This window comes from Sceloporus undulatus, chromosome 2 (assembly GCF_019175285.1).
Source record: "Sceloporus undulatus isolate JIND9_A2432 ecotype Alabama chromosome 2, SceUnd_v1.1, whole genome shotgun sequence".
Lineage (NCBI taxonomy): Eukaryota > Metazoa > Chordata > Lepidosauria > Squamata > Phrynosomatidae > Sceloporus > Sceloporus undulatus.
Window position 1 is genome coordinate 313450149 of NC_056523.1, and position 18038 is coordinate 313468186.

The following is an 18038-nucleotide window of genomic DNA, read 5'->3' on the forward strand; positions in this document are numbered from 1 at the left end:
AAAAACCTTCGTAACCTGAATTGCCATAGGCGCTAATGGAAAAAAAGCCGCGGCTCTGCCGCGGCTCCATTTAAAACAGCGCCGAGGTTTTTTCGTAACCCGAAAAAACCTTCGTAAGCCGAAACAATAAATCCCTATGGGATTTTTTCGTATCCCGAAAAATTCGTAAGCTGGGTAATTCGTATCCCGGGGTACCACTGTATTCCCTTTCCTAGTTTCTTTGCTCACTCATACAAAGGAGCCCTGGTGGCGCAGTGGTTAAATGCCTGTACTGCAGCCATTCACTCAAAACCACAAGGTTGCGAGTTCAAGACCAGCAAAAGGGCCCAAGCTCGACTCAGGCTTGCATCCTTCCGAGGTCGCTAAAATGAGTACCCAGACTGTTGGGGGCAAATTAGCTTACTTGCTAATTAGCTTACTTGCTGTTCACCGCTATGATCTTTGGAATAGCGGTATATAAATAAAACAAATTATTTATTATTTATTAATTATTATTAAAGGGAGAAATGAAGCAGAAGTGACTGGGGTAAGTATCACCATGCAACACATTTACACTCTGGTACAATAATTACTTGTTATCTTTATATTCTACTTTCTTCCTGTGAGCTTAAAGCAGTGTACATGGCTCTCCTCCTGCCTACTTTATATTCACAACAACCCTGTGAGGTAGGCCAGGTCAATTCAGAGTGAGTTTCTGTTTCATGGATTAGTAAGAACTGGAACCTGGATCTCTCAAGTCCAGTCTAACACTCTAATGACTATACCACACAGGATTCCTGGCTTAATGTTATAAATAAACCAGTGAGTTTATGTTGGTTTAGAACCCATGATACAACCAGCCCTGATTCTCACAGACTGGTGAAAAACTGATTTAGTCACACACACCCGTCCATTCACTTGGACTGAATTGTTGCCAATGCTATTCACTTTTGCATGGTGCAAAAGTAAAGCAAGACTTGCAATATCAAAATTTTCACATATCCCAGATAAACTTTGAGGAGTTAGATCTCTGCCCCAAGGATAAATTAAGAGAAATCCCATGGGACTAATTATGGTTTACAGGAACCTTCAGTCTCACAAGGAAAAGGCTAAATAAGAAGAGGAATTTACTATACCTATGGCTCCTGGTAGGTTTCTGTTGGTTGTTGTAGCTACAAGAGGAAAACTTTGCTCACTGAGAACTGGTAATTTAGGATTTCTGTTCATCTGAAATTTTCCTTTCCAGGTAAATTAGGATGCTTAACACCTATTTTGACCCTTACCATATTATTGCCAACAAGTAAAGGTGCCAGAGGGCAGGGTAGAGCTGTTCTACCTGGCATCCAAATTTAAGCACTGCCAATGAAAAAAATAAGGCAAGATAGCATTTTTCTCTTAATCGGAAAAGGCATCTGTGCATTGGGACCAGTCCCATCTAACACGGACATCTGCTGAAATCCACACAATCCATATGTAAGCAGCAGAGGGGTTGGGGGAACCTAATGTGCAATGTTCCAAGAAGTGCATTCCTCTGTAAAATGTTAAGTCGAAACACAAAAAAGCCTATTGCAGAATGATTAGACTGCAGGTAGAGCAAAGGGGGTGGGGGTGGGAAGAGACACAAAATCTGTGAAATCCAATTACCAGAGATGTCAGCTACTGCACACAGAAAGCTGTAGAGATGTTTAACAATTAAGAGAAGGGCTTTATTCTCCCCACCATCCTGCTCCCATGGTAACTCCAACAGGAGCATACATCATAATGAAGGAGGGAGAGTCCGTGGTGGCAATCCCACGCTCCTTTGCAGTGTTTACAGAATAGGTGCTGCATCTGAACCACTCTCAGCTCTGCTGTGCTGTGAAAATGGCAACGGTCCCTCCAAAATCCCAAGAAGCTCCCACACTTTCCTTTAACTCTAGGATTTCTTGGGCAGCTTGCAGCCCCTAGATCCCTGCTCTTAGCATCAGATATCAAAGGACACCATTTTGTTAAAGAGAGAGTTTTTGTTGGTCTGCCCTCTGAAACACAAATCTAGCTGCTAAAATCAGATCACATCACAGACTTGGAACAATTACTAAGGAAGGTCAGAGAAGAAAGTGCAATGGCAAACTTACTGCTAAACACAAAGGAAACCAAAATAATGATCATGGAGGATCTACATGAGTTCATCCTCGACAATGAGGAAATCAAAATAGTTAAAGAGTTCCTGTACTTCGGATCAAACATTGACAAGAACGGTGACTGCAGTCAGGAAATAAGAAGACAACCAGGAATGGGAAGGGCAGTCATGAAAGTACTAGAGAAAATCCCAAGGTGTAAAGATATACAACTGAGTACTAAAGTAAGAACTGTACAAGTCATTGTATTGTAAAGTTAGTATTATAGAAGCCACAGAAAGCAAAGGTGTCACTATCTCTGCGACCTCTGTGGTCAATTATGGGATTTATTTATTTATTTATTTATTGGATTTATATGCCACCTTTCTCTCAAAATGGGATTCAAAGAAGGTTTATGGAGTATTTTAGATTTCAGAATTCTGGATAAGGGATACTGACCCTGTACTGACACAAAAATATGTCTTTGCATTTGTAGAGAAAATTATATTGCTCCTTTGGTACAATTTTATTTTTATTGCAAGTGTGTATGCTGGGTTGCATGTGGCTGTGGCTGTCTTGGTTGTCCTAGGGAAGGTGAATCTGTTGCCCAGGCTTCTACAGTTGCCCACCCTTGTATTAGAATGTAGTTACACAGTAAATTATTTAAAATTTAGATCACTCTTGAGATCCCACTTTGTTATATTCTTCACTATAAAATATCTTTATATCTTGTATTTAGTAGAAAACAGTATTCAGAGTTTAAAAGTGATTCAAACATATCACAATAAGAATAACCAGACTTACTGATAGAGCATGGTTCTAAGGGTCACTCACTCATATTTACCATAGCACAATATTCCTGCATGGCAGGGGGTTGGACTGGATGGTCCTTGTGGTCTCTTCCAGTTCTATGATTTTATGATTCTCTACTAATTCACAACACACTTTAGCTGCCAGAAATAACCTCAAGCTAACTGACTGAATGAGAGACAAAACTCGGCCCACGTCACTTACAGCGATCCTTATGCAGATATTCTGTGGAATGTGGCAATACAAGTATTAAATAGATTGTCTGCTTATGTTGGAGATAGATATACAAAGATTGGATGTCTCCTTGGAATGGCATTTGCTTCAGACTGCACTGATGGAAGTGTGGGAAGCTTACAAGACTCAACATTTCTTCACTCTCATCACCACAAAGTGCTAAAGCCCCTCTCACTGAGAAACCAAGAAGTTAGGGAGAAAGCTACAAGGAGACATCTTTTTAAGATACTAACTTCCTATGTGTGTCAGAGTCAGAGTTCATGTGAAAGAACATTAAAAAAAAATAAGGAGATGGTACCAAAATACAGCCAAATGATGCAGCTATGTTAATATGGAATATTAGTATGCAAAAAGTTCTTGTAGCAGGTTTGAGAATAACTGTGCAAATGAAGTTGTAACATTAGCTTTGGTAGATATGGTCTTGCATCTGAGGAAGTAGACCAAGTCTATGAAAGCTTATGCTACAACTTATTTTGCACAGTCTCAAAGGTGCTACAACATCCCATTTCACATTAACAGTCATTATAGCTTTTAACTGTAATGTGATGACTTTGCCTATTTTAGCCAAGAAAAACTGACAAATGACTTATTCAGATTATTCAGGTACAGATTCCTCTTGCTGGTCCCTTGAGAGAAAGCACCAAAGGACTGCTGCCACCACGATTTTCCCACCCAGGTCTTCAAAAACATCAGAAGCTGCATCAAAGTGAATACCATAATGGGAGCCTTCTTTTAGATGCTCCCGGAATGGATTAAGCTCTCCCTTTTCAGCATTCTGATCAGAGAAAGGGATAGTTCTGTTTTTTTGTTAAGCGATAAGTACAGTACTTACATTGACCTGTGGATAAGCCAACCCAGGTTTTTGATGTTGTTTTTAAGTTGTTGACTTATACATGACTATAAACAATAAATCAATTTTTAATCTTAGTGAACCTCACAGGAAGCCCATGATAAAATCATTGCCATTTTCAAAACCATCTGTCTAAGCCTATATCCTACCGGCTTTTGAAACTGAAAAAGGGCTATAAGTACTGCATTGTTTTAAATTGTATTGTTTATTGTTTTTTGTGGGTTTTTCTGGCTATGTGGCCATGTTCTGGAAGAGTTTATTCCTGATGTTTCGCCAGCATCTGTGGCTGGCATCTTAAGAGATACTGGCGAAACTATGGATGTCGGCCATGAAAGCCTTCGACTTCACATTGTATTGTTTATTGTTTTTAAAAATCTTTTAGAGTATATGTTTTAATATATAGTTCTTAAGTTTAATTCAGTTTTGATGACCCACTGTATGTGTTCATTGTGGAATGTCTAATTTGCCACATAAAAGCATAAAAACTGTTATTTCATTAAGTAAGAATCTAGCAAGAGAGATCTACCCTCAAGTCTTCTTTAAAGCTAGCAGTTCAAATATTTTGACTTCAAAATCTCTGTTTAACACTGGCACATTTTAATTAAATACAGATCTAGGAGTCATTGGATGTATTTGAGTTCAAATGTGATCAGGTGGCATTAATAGGGTTAAGTTAATTCCATGGCACACATTACAGCCCTGTCCCCAAGTGAGTTATACTAAAGCAACCTAGCTTTAAACCTCTTTAGTCTCATTGATTTCAAAACTGATTGGTTGTGCTGCAAATAACCCAGTGGACATTATGCATTTGCTCTCACATGTAGAGTAGTCTACTATCAGAAGTCTTCTTTAGTCACTTATAAAACATATGTTTACTTTTTTCTCCACTCAGCTGGATTTGATATTTTAGCTCTCTCCTTCAGTTTAACCAAAAGAGCCTCGCTGTCTTGACAAGTCAAGCATCCAAATATGTTTCCCATAGAACATATTCCAAATGTCACATACAGAAAGAAGAAAACCTCAAGGCACCATATCTCCTCAAGGGACAGTGTCAATCAAAATTGTGCCTAGGGGTAATTTTATACACAAATCCAGGACACTGAGCAACTACGGTAAAGAAGCTGAGAGATACTCTGAAAGTGCAAGTGCTAGATTAATTATAAGAAGGCTGTGTGTATCTTCAGATCCTGAAAAAGTTACACTTCTATGGATTATGATTCCCAAAATCCTTCAGTCCATGTTGCATGAGGGGCTTCTGGGAGTTGTAGAAGTCATTACTCTAAGTGAGGCTATAACTTGACCAGATTATTTCTTGCTGCCAAAGATCCAGTGTGAAGAAAATCAGATAACAAGATCACAAGGACAGCCTTACTTACTAAGATTCAAAAGGTCCAATCAGTTCAACATCCTGTCCGAAAGAAGAGCAACTACGGTAGATATTTCTGAAAAGCTTAGTCAGAACTACACAGAAAAAGCCCTCCACTGTTCTGTCCACAGTTTGCAAGTGCTGATTTTTTGTTCTATTCACTAGATGAAGGATTCAGGAACAGCCATTCAGAAAAGTAATTTTTCCAAGCTCTTATTTTGTTCCCAATTTTATATCCAGAACGATACTGTTCTCTAAACCTAAGGTGGGTTACAAACCGCCAGGTTGCAGCGCTCTCCCTCCGCCGCCGCTTGCAGCGTCGGATAGCCGCAGCCTTTAAACAGCGTGGCTCCCGGACGCTGCAGAGAAGGAGCACGGAAATCATGCTCCTTCTCGGGCCCCGGAAGAGGCGCCACGAGTGCCAAAGGGCGCACTCGCGGCATCACTTCTGGGGTGCCACGTGCGGACACAGAGCATCCGTTATGTCAAAATGGCGGCACCCGTATGAATAGGGCGCCACCATTTTGTATGGACTGAGTCCGTGATAGAGCAAGGGGCGTCTAGAAGAGACGCCCCTTTTCCAAACTGGGACGTCCTCAGGACGTCCCTAATGGCGGTTTGTAACCCGCCTAAGAGATTCCATCACCTTAACACCAATAGTCACTGAGAGACCTTTCCCACAACACTACATCCAATTCATTCTTCCAGCAAACTAAAAAGTAGGCTCTCAATTGTATTTCCTTCAGTTTGCTCAAATGTAAAATGAGAAATGTATGCAAAAAAGTTGGATGTTTAAGTTGTACCAATATCAGAGTCACTTATTCTTTATTTACTACACTAAAAATATTGCGTTTAGGATTAGTATTCCGGACCAGAGGTAGCCAACTTGGTACTCTCCTGATGCGTGGATTACAGTCTCATAACCCCCCGAGGAATGGGGCTTATAGGAGTTGTAATCAGAATAACTGAGCGTATGTCAGCTTGCTTACTCCTACTTAAAAACATTTAATTGAAGTAAATATAATTAATGTAACATTGACCCGTTCCTGATGCCCCTAACCCTAGTATGCACGGAGCGCGTACAAAATGGCAACGCCTGTTTCACATGGGGGCACCATGTTGACGTTGCGAGCGTGTAGCGTCCGGACGTTGCGCAGCGGAAGTGACACCACGAGTGCACGACTAGCGTCCGGGAACTGCAGCGGCCAAACTGCACAATTCCGGGGTGCAAAAAGAAGCGCCATTTTGGCGCTTCTTTTCGGCTGCGCCCAGGAATCGTGCAGTTTGGCCGCTGCAGTTCCCAGACGCAGCAACCGGTGCTGCCGGCAGACCACCGCTTTTAGGCGTCTGTAACGCACCATTATTTCACTTATTTGCCATACCTCATTTCAATTTGTAGGTGACGGCATACAGGTAGTAGTCAAACATTAAGCAGGATATCACAATACACTTCTTGTTGTTTTGTGTGCCTTCAAGTCTTTTCTGACGTACGGCAGCCCTAAGGTGAACCTGTCATGGGGTTTTCTCGGCAAGACTGGTTCAGAGGAGGTTTGCCATTATCTTCCCCTGAGGCTGAGAGCATGCGACTTGCTCAAAGTCACCCAAGTAGGTTTCATGGCCAAGTGGGGAAGCAAACCCTGGTCTCCAGAATCATAGTCCAACACCCAAACCACTATGCCACGCTGACTCTACAATCAATGAAATGTGGCTGGAGAGACATGAAATCGCAGTATTGAAGTGGAAAGAACAGCAGTGTCTTCAATCGTTATTAAATTTTTAATCATTGTCTTGTTTGTGTTGTGATGTATCTTCAGATCTCAATAAGAATTCCAAAGTCTTGGTATGGGTGTTAAAATGTCCAACATGTGGGTATGTTCAGAATCAAGTGTGTTTCACTTAAACACTCAGAACCAGAAATATCAAGGAAGTAGACTAGTCTACAAAAGCTCATGCTGCAAACTTCTTTCAGTTAGTCTCAAAGGTGCTACAAGATCTCTCTACATCTAAAAGTAAAATAAAATCTGATCAAATAAAATAAAGCCTACACTACACATTTTGTGTTGTGGCATATTTCCTGACCCCAAGGAATTCTATTGTCTCCCTGACCCTCCTAAGAAATTATATTTTATTGCAAATGGGGTCAGCCTGCTAACAACCACAGCACATCACTTCTGCTTCACTGCATTGTAGTTTGCTCAAAAACAGCATAGGATATTTTGAGTTCTAATATCTTACAGCGTTGGGACAAAAAAAAAAACCCATGGCTATATGACAAATTTCTCATGGTGATGCTTCCCTTTTTTTACTTTTAGAAAAAAATACACATGCCAAACAGCTGAAAATTCTGGGTTGGTGTTTATCACTGTACTGGTGCCAATGTAACAGAAAACCTACATTGTAGGTCTATTTCTCTATGGATTCTGGATAACAAAAAGGTGTGACACTGAGGGACTAAAATATCTCTCCTTGGTTCATAAGGTTTAATGAGCAATTTTGCTTTGTGGTTTGGCCCAAGGAAACTGTGAAACTTGAAACCGCGAATGAGGTAGTAAAAATGCTATTCAACCCAACAGTGTTCCACCCTTGGACCAATTCTTAGGGATCTTTACAAGGTGTGCCCTTTACCACCAGCAAAGAAAGATCTATAAGATATTATTTGTTTTCACGTTAAGTCTATTCTTATTGCTGAAAAAGCTGAGCTTAACATGTGATGAAAGAGGCATGTCATGACAGAAGACTGAGTCAAAAGCAGGACCTAAGGCTGAGGAAGGAACAGAACTACAAACCTGACATCATGAAACTGGCCCAAGATTGAAGCTAGTAAACATAGGGAGAGGTGACATATTTCAAACTATGCCTGGGATTGTGATGGGTACATATTTCACTACCCTATTACTTCAGCCTAGCTGTGGGACCAGTTGCACAATGTCAGAGTTCAGGGAGGAAAATAAAGCAGATTTATGGTAGTATATTAACATTATAACCCAACCCACACAAAAACAGTCAACCCTGCCTGTGCCTCTCCCTCCATGTGATGTATGTGAGTGTGATCACAAATCTATTACAATATTGCTTAAGATGTTTACACACACACACACACACACACACACACACAGGACTTTGAATCAGACGATATAGGTCTGATCCTGGCTTTCCACTTCAACAAATGCATCTGAGGAAGTAGGCTTAAGTCTACAAAAGCTCATGCTGCCAACTTCTTTCTTTCAGTTAGTCTCAAAGGTGCTACAAAATCTCTCTATATACTACGTCTACACTCTGTATACCATGGTGCATACATATAATGTGAATGGGTGGGATCCTAAGAGCTTCTTTTTCATTCCTGCTAATATAAAGCATGAAGGAAAGAGATCATTCCTAGATTTCACCAACTTCCCCCTGCAGGTTTAGTCTTCTCTATGCCATTCTAGAAAGTCCTCAGAAAGAGGAAAGAGAAATCAGAAGGATCTGCCATCTGAGCAAACCTCCATTCATGCTTCTCTGGACCAGGTTGTACATAGGAAGTATCCCAGCATTTGCAGGCATGTGGCTTCACTTCCAACAGCTAACATTCATTACAAGCACAAAGAAGAAGTTGTACAACCACGGCAATGCCTGGAAATATCACATTGTGTCAGATTATAATGCTAGCAAATAATTTGCAAATTAATAATTGAGTGGGTTGTGATTTTAGAGATGAGGACACACAAAATGGCTGCCTTGTCATGGCTTTTTAAAAATACTTTTTCATGCAACCACTCTCTGTATTGCAGAAGCTGTTTTACACTATATATCCCAGATGGCATTATCCAATAAGCTGGTTATGTTCATGTCTATTAACTAGAACATGTTTCTATATCTAGAAACTGAGAGGTCAAGGGGGAGCTTTCATTTCAACTCAGAGTTGTCCCAGTCAGTAAGTTCATTTGATTCATATGCATACTTCAACCTCATGCCTGTCTAAAATCTATTTCATAAATCTACCAAAACCATATCAGCTAGAGCAGTGATGGCGAACCTATGGCATGCATGCCAGAGGTGGCACTCAGAGCCCTCTCTGTGGGCACATGTGCCATTGTCCCATCACAGAGTTTGCCAGAGTTTGTTACTAGAAAGCCAGAGGGACATGGCACTTTGCAATAAATAAGTGGGTTTTGGGTTGCAGTTTGGGCACTCGGCCTCGAAAAGGTTCACCATCACTGAGCTAGAGACTCATTGTCCTCATAAGATTTCTGAATCAAAAAAGGATATAATTCATATTCATTCTAAAGTTCAAACACTGATAGCAGAAAGAATAAAATAAATGAATGGAAAAACAGAACTGAATGGTAGTAGCTCAATTCAGAAACACTGAATCATGGTTTACAAAATCATAATTTCCATGTACAGTAATCTCTGAGTTGTCTCAACCAATAATTTATGTTTGTGGATGATTAGCTTATATGAAATCACAATTTAAATAGGTTTTCAAACCATAGCTTGATATGATGTCTGAATCAAGAAATGTTTACAGATACTGCTTGATCAACTGGAATTTCTGCACCAAGAGTTGGGAATGATGAGCGCCAAAAGTAATAATATTTTTTAAAAAAAGACAAAGCAACTTTAAACAGTGGATTACTTGTGATTATGGTTTTAAAAATTGTATCAAGTACTCTCTCCAGCTGCCTTCAGCAATCAATGGCAAGAGCAAAGGTTCTCAGGGGTACATTTGTAAGCATACAGGGAAGAAAAAGTTTTATCCAGAACTTGGAAAAGTTATTATATTGGATTAAAACTTTCAAAATCTCCTAGTCAGGAAGATTCTGGGAGCTGTATTAAGAAGAAATAATAATTTTAAATTCTAGTTTTAACAACATTCTAAAAAAAACCTGCTATGTAATCTCCAGTCCATCCCATGACAATTACATATTGACTGCAACTCCTATAAGAACAGATTGGTGGCTTGTTTAACCATGTATTTTAAAACCACAAAAATTAAATCCTTTGGGATTTGCACACATGCACATTAAACCAATGGAATGGGGCTCACACAGCAATAAAAGTTAACTGGAGTAGAAAATTAAGGCATTTTGTAGGAAACACACTGATTGACCTATAGATCAGGACTGCAACGCAGATTCTATCTAAGCATAAAACACTCCACTAGCAGTACTATTCACCTGGTTTATATTCAAGGACCCTAATTAAAGGTCTAGCTGAAAAAACTAGAACTGCTCCTAGATAATTATACTTACCAGCCTGTGGTCAAATGTTTCTAGTACAAGACATATTCCAGATCTACTGGGAAGCAGATAATTAATCCATGTTTCCTGGATTCATTTTCTAAGTGGCACCAAGATGGCAGAGAGGAACAACATGCTGCACGTATAAGCTATAAATTCACCACTGCTAGACTGAGCAGGAAAGTAATCCTCTTGTAAATCCTGACCCACCCATTATCTTAAACATTAATCTCTCCTTCGTCATGGGTGGGAGGAGATTCACTCTTCGTGTTGAGTGCAGAGTGAGTTATTTGCATGTGTAATCTTAGGTACTCCAACTTGCACTGGTCTGGAGCCATAAAAAGGTAACAGAAATCCAAGCTTTCCTGCACAGCTCAGTTGTGGAATAGCAGAGTTAGAACTAGCTAACCCACACAAGAGAATGAAGTACAGTATAGACAAGCCCTTAGTTCTCCATTACATATTTCCAATTCAGTTGATAAACTATACTCTTTCAAATCAGATCTGTAGCATCAACAGAACAATCATGCATGCATCTGCTTGGAAGTAACTTGGACTGAGTTCAATGGAACTTTCCCAGAAGTACTGTATTTTCTGGCGTATAAGACAACTTTTTAACCCAGGAAAATCTTCTCAAAAGTTGGGGGTCGTCTTATACGCCAGGTGTCATATTATAGGGCAGGTGCTGAAACTTCCGAGCTGGAATGGAGAATCTGCGGTCGCCGCATATGGTGGGGGGAGGTCAAAAACGGCCGCGGCCGCATCCCCACCATATGCGGTGATTGTATGAAAGCAGCTACTGCTCTGATAGTCTTGGAGACAGGAAGCACTGGGCAGGCAGGGAGAGCTGACCAATCCAAGGAGGCTTTGTATACAACAAGGTTTCCTGCTAAGGACCTGCATTTCATAAGCATTTGAATTTAAATTATCATATTGAAATCAAATCTGATGTTTTTAAAACATTTATTTGGTGTGCCTTGGAAGAGGGGTATTCTTATACGGTGAGTGCATCCCAAACTCTATATTTTAACTGGAAAAGTTGGGGGTCGTCTTATATGCCCAGTCGTCTTATACGCCGGAAAATACAGTAGGTTAAATCAAATCCATCTATTTGCCACAGTGTGCCTTTAAAAAATAGAAGTGTCTCAATTAATGGTCATTAGAATTTCATTTTTTGCTAATAATTATCACTGAAATAATTTACTGAAAAGGCAGACAGCAAACATGATCATTTTTTTTTTAAATCCAGGAATTTGAAGAAACCAATGCAAAGATGTCTGAGCCACACACTTTTCTCTAAGAAGTGGATCAGAAATGGGTCTGCTTAGGAGTCTGTATTTCTGAAGAGGTGGACTGCATTTTATTTCCTTTCTTCTACAATTTGTTTTTTTTTAAAAAAAAAAAACCTGAAACTAACCCCATATGACTGATAGACTAAAAATACTCTAATCCAGATAATACCCTGATTTAAAATGCAGTAGACCCAATTAAGCATTCCCCTTTTTAAAAAACTGAACATAACTCTAGCTCCACATATATAATATGCAAGTCTAAATGTTCTTTTCCAGTTCTTTGTCCAGGGTTGAGTTATGCAGATAGATAGTTATGTAAATGTGTTTCTGTGTCACTGATAACTATTTTGTGGCTGCTGTGTGCTTTCAAGTCATTTCTGACTTATGGCGACCTTCAGGGCAAACCTATCATGGGGTTTCCTTGGCAGAATTGGTTCAGAGGAGAGTCTGCCCTTGACTACCTCTGAGGCTGAGAGTGTGTGATTTGCTCAAGGTCACCTAGTGGGTTTCTGTGGCTGCATGGGGAACTGAAACCTGGTCTCCAAAGTTGTAGTCCAGTACTCAAAACACTACACCACATTTGTTCTGTACTGTTGGAAAATACATGTACTTTGAGCTAAAGTATAGCTCTGTAATTGTATCTTCAAATTAAATCCACTGCCAGTAACCTTCAAATTTAGGGCATTGCCTCACATGGCCCCACAATATGCAAACATTATGCAAAATAGATGACCTAGAACAAAATTTCTTCAGCTCATGAACCCAGAAATCTCTTCTGTACCTAGGACACACTGGTCACACTTTTAACATGTATTATCTACTTAAAGGAATCACTTGAGAGGTTTCATCAGAATTTCAATGGCTTCCACCCTACCATCAACCTGCACCTGGAACACTCCACACAAGTTCATTTACTTCAAGCCACTGTACCTCTGTACAACTGACATCTAAGCACTACACAATATCAAAAGCACATTGATAGCTACACAGGCTTACACGCTTCCTGCTTCTCCTCAGATAGGATTGCCATACGTCAAGACGTCCAAACTGGGACAAATGTAGGACAACACTTTCAAATGTAGGACATTTTTTTTTACATGGAGGAACCCCCCCTCCCACACACACACACACACACTCCTTCCCGGCCTCTGTGGAGGCCAAGGCCCCCTCAGAGGCCAGGAAGGAGCCTGCGGGGCTCTTCACTACTTCCCGGCCTCTGTGGAGGCCGCGGGGAGGCAGGGAGGGTGGCGGGCCGCACGTAGGAGGCACCGCCTCCACCTCGCCTCCTCTGCCCCAGGCCTCGCTGCCTTCTTCTTCCTCCACCTCCTCCATGCGGCCATGTGCGGTGGAGGAGGAGGGCAGCGAGGCCCCGCGGGCCCCGGCCAACCCAGACACAACCAGGGTTGTCCTGGTTTTTGGCAGCACCCAGGAAGGGAGGGGCCCGGTGCTGCCAAAACCAGGAAAATCCCGGTTGCAGCCGGGATATGGCAAACCTATCCTCAGAACACACTACCAAATCTATTGTTTCCTACTTACCGAGACACTAAGGTGAACCATGGGGTTTCATGGCAAGATTTGTTCAGAGGGGGGTTGTCATTGCCATATCTTTCTCTAAATTCCTGTTTGCAGGATTTCACTGGACAGAACCTTGGCAGTTAAAAGTGGAATCACAGTTCTATAATTGTGCAAATTATAGTGCAAAGGGGCCTAGAGACTCAAAACTGCAGCAGGCATTTCTCAGATTAAAATACCTACTCAATGAGGTGAGAAAACAAATCAACAAGACAAGACAAGACAAGATGTACACTCTACTACAAGACACACCAAAACAAGAAAATGATAGAATACTACTCCTTGTCACTTACAACCAGCTACAACCAGAAGACATGTAACATATACAGAAATACAGACAAAACCTTGCTACAAACCCAGATGCCACCGCATCTATTCTGGCAGTAATACCACATAGAATCATAGAGTTGGAAGAGACCACAAGGGCCATCCAGTCCAACCCCCTGCCATGCAGGAACTCCCAATCAAAGCATCCTCAACAGATGGCCATCCAGCCTATGCTTAAAGAACTCCAGGGAAAGAGATTCCAGTACTCTCCAAGGAAGCAGTGTGTTCCACTGTCTAACAGCCCTTACTGTCAAGAAGTTCCTCCTAATGTTGAGGATGAATCTCTTTTCCTGCAGCTTGCATCCATTGTTCTGGGTCCTGTTCTCTGGAACCGCAGAAAACAACCTTCCTCCCTCCTGAATATGACATCCCTTCAAATATTTAAACAGGGCTATCATATCACCTCTTAACCTTCTTTTCTCCAGGCTAAACATCCCTAGCTCCCTAAGTCGTTCCTCATAGGGCATGGTTTCCAGACCCTTCACCATTTTGTTCGCCCTCCTTTGGACACGTTCCAGTTTCTCAACATCCTTTTTTAACTGTGGTGCCCAGAACTGGAAACGGTATTCTAGGTGAGGCCTGACCAAGGCAGGATAGAATGGCACTATTACTTCCCTTGATCTAGACACAATACTTCTATTGATGCAGCCTAGAATCGCATTAGCCTTTTTAGCTGCCGCATCACACATGTTCAACTTGTGGTCTACTTGAACTCCTAGATCCCTTTCACATGTAGTTTCGTTCAGCCAGGTGTTCCCCATTCTATATCTAAGCATTTCATTTTTCTGCCCTAAGTGCAGTACTTTACATTTCTCTGTGTTCAATTTCATTTTGTTAGCTTTGGCCCAGCTTTCTAGTCTATTCAGGCCATTTTGAATTTTGATCCTGTCCTCTGGGGTGTTAGCTACTCCTCTTAATTTGGTATCATCTGCAAATTTGATAAGTATGCTCCCAATTCTGTCATCCAAGTCATTGATAGCCTGGAGGGAGAGAGGAGGCGGCCCAGAACCATCAGGACTGCACTCAAGAGACTGAACCCTTCCTCCATGGCAACAACTGCCATCTTTCAGCCTGAAGGGAGAGAGGGGGATGGGGAAGGGGCTAATTTTGAATTTTGATTGTATTCTGTATTTTTATTGCTGTAACTCGCCCCGATTCCTTGTGATTGTGCAGGCTACAATTAATTTATTATTATTATTATTATTATTATTATTATTATTATTATTATTATTATTATTATTGATAAAGATGTTGAATAGCACTGGGCCCAGGTCAGACCTCTGTGGGGCCCCACTGGTCATTTCTCTCCAGGATGAAAAGGAACCATTGCTGAGCACCTTTTGGGTTCAGCCAGTCAACCAATTACAAATTCATGTAACAGTTGCCTTGTCTAGCCCACATCCTACAAGCTTGTTTGCAAGAATGTCATGGGAAACCTTGTCAAAGGCCTTACTGACATCAAGATATGCAATATCCACAGCATTCCCTTCATCCATCAAAATTGTAATTTTATCCAAAAAAAAAGCGATCAGATTTGTTTTTCAGAAACCCATGTTGACTTTTTGTGATTACTACATTACCTTCTAAATGTTCACAGTCTAAGGATCTGCTCCAGAATCTTTCTTGGTATAGATGTCAGACTAACTGGATGATAATTGTTGGGGTCCTCTTTTTTTCCCTTTTGGGGAAACATTTGCCCTCCTCCAGTCTGCTGAGTCGTCTCCTGTTTTCCAGGACTTCTCAAAGATTATTGCCAATGGTTTATATTGATTATATTTGCCAGTTCTTTTAATACTCTTGGATGTAGTTCATCTGATCCTGGAGACTTAAATTCATTTAGATTAACAAGGTATTCCTCTACTATTTCTTTACTTACTCTGTACTGAAATTCCCCTATTCTGTCTTCTGCTCCATTATCCTTATGTTGAGCACTCTTTTCCTTTTCTGAGAAGACTGAAGCAAAGAAGGTGTTGAGTAATTCTGTGTTTTCTCTATCTTCTGTTAGCATTTTGCCATCTTCTCCACGCAGTGGCCCTACCATTTCCTCCTTCTTCCTTTTGCTGCGGACATACCCAAAAAAGCCCTTTTTGTTGTTCTTAACCTCTGAGTTCATTCTGTGCTTTAGCTTTTCTGACTTTACCCCTACACTGGCTAGCTATTTGTTTGAATTCCTCTTTGGTGATTTCCTCGTTTTTCCATTTCTTATACATGTTCCATTTAAAACCTAGCTCAGTTGAAAGTTCCTTAGTCATCCATCCTGATTTCTTGAGACATCTCCCATTTTTCTTTCTCATTGGAACTGATTGAAATTGTGCCTTCAGTATCTCCCCTTTGAAAACCTCCCATCCATCTCGTACTCCCTTCTCTTTTAGTATTCCTGACCATGGGATTACCCCCAGTATTTCTCTAAGTTTACTAAAATCAGTTCTCCTAAAGTCTAGGATGTTTGTTTGACTTTGCCTGGCTTCTCCTTTCCATTGCATAACAAACTCCAGGAGAACAAGATCACTCCCACCTAAGGATCCCACCACTTGCACCCCTTTAACTAAGTCATCACTGTTGGTTAGGACCAAATCTAAAATAGCTGACCCCCCTTGTTGCCTCTTCCACCTTTTGGACAATAAAATTGTCTCCCAGCTAAGTGAGGAATTTGCTAGACCTTGAGGTTTTGGTTGAGTTTGACTTCCAGCCAATATCAGAATACTGTAGTTGAAGTCTCCCATCACTACTACATCTCTCCTTTCTAATGTATGGTCATCTGTTCTAGAAAGGCATCATCCAATTCCTCAATCTGAATTGGGGGTCTGTAGTAGACTCCCACCATAACATCCTTGTTGTTTCCCTCCCCTTTACTTTTTATCCAAATGCTCTCCACCTGGCTTCCATGACTGATGTCCTGGAACAGGTGTAAATATCCCTGACATATAATGCTATTCTTCCTCCTTTCCTGTTTGGCCTATTTCTTTTTAAACCCTTATACCCCTCTATTTTCTACATTCCAATTATGAGACTCATCCCACCAGGTTTCAGTGATGCCTGTTATGTCATATTTGCTTTGTTGTGCTAGGAGTTCAAGTTCCTCCTCCTTATTTCCCATGCTCTGGGCATTAGTGAGAGACATCTAAGATCGTGGGTCATCCCCACTTGCTGCCTGTGTAAGGTTTTTTGCCTCTCATTGTTGGATCTCCTTGCAGTATTTGCCTTGTTCCCTCTATAACAGTTTGACTATTATCTCCAGCCCTTGATGAACTCTTGCCTTCCAGAATACTGTCTCCCTCCCCCATATACTGTAACTCAGTTTAAAGTTCTCCTGATTAAGTTTTTGAGACTATTGTCAAAAATGTTTCTGCCAACTGGCATGAGATGCAAACCATTCCTTGCCAGAGCTGCCCCCCCCCTTCATGGAACCACAACCTATGATCCAAGAATCCAAAATGGTCTTGGCGGCACCATCTACGGAGTCAGTTGTTCACATCTGCTATCTTCCTCTCCCTTCCTGGACCATGCCCTTCAACTGGGAGAAGAGATGAAATGACAACCTGTGCATCCATCTCTTTCAGCTTCCTACCTAGAGCCTCATAGTCCCTTATGATATTCTGAAGACTGAGTCTTGCAGTATCACTGGTTTCCACATGGACCAAAAGAAAGGGGTAATGGTCAGTAGGGTTGACAAGTCTTGCCAGCCTTTCTGTCACATCAAGGAGACAACACACCTCCCGAGACATCTTGTCAGGCCCACAGATGACTGCTTCAGTACCCCTCAGTACTTCCCCACAATAACTACCCCCCTCCTCCAAGGCTTACCAGCAACCATTTCCTAAGCTGATTCTACAGGGATCTCCCATACTTTCACTGAGGACTATCCCTGCTGCTCTCCCTCATTATATCTGATAAGGAAAAGAGCTTCAAATTGATTCTGTAGCTGCAAGCTCCCAGAACGATCCCTGTTGTTCCTAGTTCTGTGAGTGACATTCCTCCAACTGTCTACCTGCTGTGTATGTGAAGTGTCCTCCTCCCCAGAAACTTCCTTTATGCATTCCTCAACCAGGACAGTCCATTTTGTTCTGTCCAGGAAAACTTCTTGCTCCCTATTATGCAGAACGGTAGATACCTGGGCCACCAGCTGCTGGACCTTCTCTTCCAACAGGGCTACCCTTACATCTGTAAGCAAGAAGATAAACATCACACAAGTGCTGCAGGTGACTGCAGCAGCTCCCTCACTGTCCATCCTCAGAGGTCTTAAGGAGGCACTGAAATAAGTCTATGAATTCCCCCCTGAAAATCTGGCTA

At 41.3% G+C, this 18038-nt stretch overlaps 1 protein-coding gene across 5 annotated transcripts in view; it reads right to left on the reverse strand.

Annotated features, from left to right (window-relative positions):
- NEDD4L (NEDD4 like E3 ubiquitin protein ligase) overlaps positions 1-18038 on the reverse strand; it is a 406323-nt gene that overhangs the window by 247399 nt on the left and 140886 nt on the right. Inside the window, exon 1 of one of the 5 annotated variants that reach the window (XM_042448264.1) lies at positions 10570-10706. The exons of the other annotated variants lie outside the window; for them this stretch is intronic. The gene's annotated coding sequence lies outside the window, so the exon portion shown is untranslated. Of the gene's footprint in view, positions 1-10569; positions 10707-18038 lie in introns of those variants that run through there. 5 annotated transcript variants of the gene reach the window in all.